Source organism: Tenrec ecaudatus, chromosome 10 (assembly GCF_050624435.1).
Source record: "Tenrec ecaudatus isolate mTenEca1 chromosome 10, mTenEca1.hap1, whole genome shotgun sequence".
Classification (NCBI taxonomy): Eukaryota; Metazoa; Chordata; class Mammalia; order Afrosoricida; family Tenrecidae; genus Tenrec; species Tenrec ecaudatus.
This window is the reverse complement of record NC_134539.1, coordinates 123,699,660-123,702,212: the sequence shown is the minus strand read 5'-3', so window position 1 is coordinate 123,702,212 and position 2,553 is coordinate 123,699,660. Positions and strand designations below refer to the sequence as shown.

The window sequence follows — 2,553 nt, the reverse complement described above, 5'->3', positions numbered from 1 at the left end:
CTATATTGTGGCAGGGACCTCAGAGGACACTGTGTCCAGGGGCTGCCAGTGACAGTCCATTAGTGCATCATGCAGCTCCTCACTCTCTCCATGATCTCCTTGTTGGCCTCTGTCGCGTCCAGTTGTGGTGTGGGGTCTTCCAGGACATCGTCTCCAACTTCTTCACATGTCTGCATGGTGCTCTGCGTATAGCCATCTTGGGGATAGCTGTAACTGTAGCTGCCCATGTTCTGGTCATAGCCCACTGGGCAGAGTGGTTCTGGTACTGCTGGAAGTACTGGTTGTAGCTGTAACTGCACATCTGGCTGTGTTCCACTCGCTTCACATGGGTTGCCTTGGGGATCGCCATGCTAAGTCGCACTGGCTTAGCCCCCAGTCCTACTGCTCCCTGGCACTCCGTCAGGGCTCGCTTCTGTTCCAGTTCATCTGTGAATTTTACAGAGCCATAGCCAAAACCACCCTGCCTCCCCGACAGGAGGCGTAGACTTTGACGAAGAATTTGTACAGCATGCCATCATCCACATCTGGGGTCAGGTCCCCGACTAAGAGGGAGTATTCAGCACTGTTATCCGGTTGTTTCCCATAAGTGGTATAGTTCAGTTTAAAACATTTTGCAGGTGTGGCTCCGGGAAGGGGCTTCCCATTAATTTTATGCAAATACTTCTCGGCTGTCGCCAGATCTGCAAATTCTACAAAGCAATAGCCAGCTGGGATCCCAGTGAGGCTGTTCCAGATAATTTTGACGCTCACGACAGCCTCCCCCATGGTGGCAAAGACGCTGGAGATGAAGTTCTCATCCATATAAGGCTCCAGGTCCCCCATCCAGAGGCTGGCCGCCATGCCCGCTCTGGCTGGGAAGCCACAGGCCCGTTTTTTTTGTTCTCTGATGCTTGATATCTGATCCCTTTGACACCTTGTGATCACACAGGCTGGTGTGCTTCTTCCATGTGGGCTTTGTTGCTTCTCAGCTATCTCAGTTTATCTTGAAGCCTTTAAGACCGCAGACACTATATCTTTTGATAGCCAGGCATCATCAGCTTTCTTCACCACATTTGCTTATGCACCCGCTTTGTCTTCAGCTATTGTGTTGGGAAGGTGAGTATCAGGGAATGCCAGTTTAATGGAACAAAATGCTCTTGTGTTGAGGGAGTACTTGAGTGGAGGCCCAATGTCCATCTGCTAAATAAAGTTATTTTCATCTCTTAGATTAGCTATTTTTATTTTCTACCTCATTATTTTTCTTGTTAAAAGCGTTCTTTAGTAAATGCTTAAAATTAGTATTATTTCATAGAAAAACACAGAATTAGTCAATATACTTAGATCCTAATTCCAGCAGACACTAACAAACCATGTCAGTTTAGATAGTAATTTCTCATGTCTTTTCCTTATTTAGAAAACAAGGTCAGATTAAATGATTGATAAATTTACTGATCTTTATTTTGTGGTTTCTGCTTTTGTAGAGGCATTATTAAATATTTTCTTTAAATGAGCAATACTATGAAAATGGAAAGGGTAATATTTGCATATTTTATTTTCAAAGTCAGTAATAGTGGGTTTTCTATTGTAATACAATATATTTTAGTTTTGAGACATAATGTTGAAATGTTCTATTGCTTTAAAAAATTATTGAGTTGCAGAAGAGAGGCTGGCTGTTCATAATATGTATTTTTAGTTAACGTCAGTGCCTAAATTTACTGTTGCTGTTAAAATTTACAGAACATTTTGCTCCCTCAGAAATTATTTTGGCATAAAATATGTTGACAAGATTTCATGTATTTTTGACCGCAGTATATTCCTTTGCCTGTTTTCAGTTTTCATTTACGATTGACACCAGCCCTTTTGTATTTCATCCATGCATCTGACTCCCATTGTATTGTGCAATTCTCTGGTTGGTGCAGACTGTTAACATGTCTGGCTGCTAATTCAAAGGCTGGAGTCTTGAGTCTGTTCATAGGTGCTGTGGAAGCAAGGCTCTGCAACACATCTCTAAAAACCATCCACGGAAAACTCTGTGGTTCTACAGTTCTGCATGGCGTCTCTGTGAATATAGGTTCACTCAGGCATTTGTTTTGGTTTTGAATTTTTTTTCTTTATGCGATGGATTGAGTTTTTAAGCACACCATTACCTTGATATTGATTTTATGTGTAGCTTATTTTATGAGGATATAAAAGAACTACTCAGAAGACCTTGAGAACTCATGGGTATTATGTCTTGTCTATTTACAAAATAAAATATTAACACAAGGTAAGAGAAGTTAAGGAGCAGAGACAAAAGAGGACTTATAGCAAGAGGTCATATAAAGCAAGGAAAGGGGAGAAACACAAATGGTTATATTCTTTTGTTCTAATGATAAGGAAATATACTAATAATTAGATCTATCATTATAAATATACCTATCATTATCATTAGGAAGTGTACCAGTTCTTTAAGAGACAAAATGCTTTCTTGATCTTTATTTTTGTTTGCTATGTCTGTACATGCATATGTGCTTGCTTGTTACTTTGCTAGGTAGTATACTAGAAGATACTGAAACGGAAAGGATAGCTTTCTCT

At 40.5% G+C, this 2,553-nt stretch overlaps 1 pseudogene; it reads right to left on the bottom strand.

The window, feature by feature from the left end:
* LOC142458247 (tRNA selenocysteine 1-associated protein 1 pseudogene) lies at positions 1–840 on the bottom strand (annotated as a pseudogene).
* Positions 841–2,553: the final 1,713 nt, after the last annotated feature.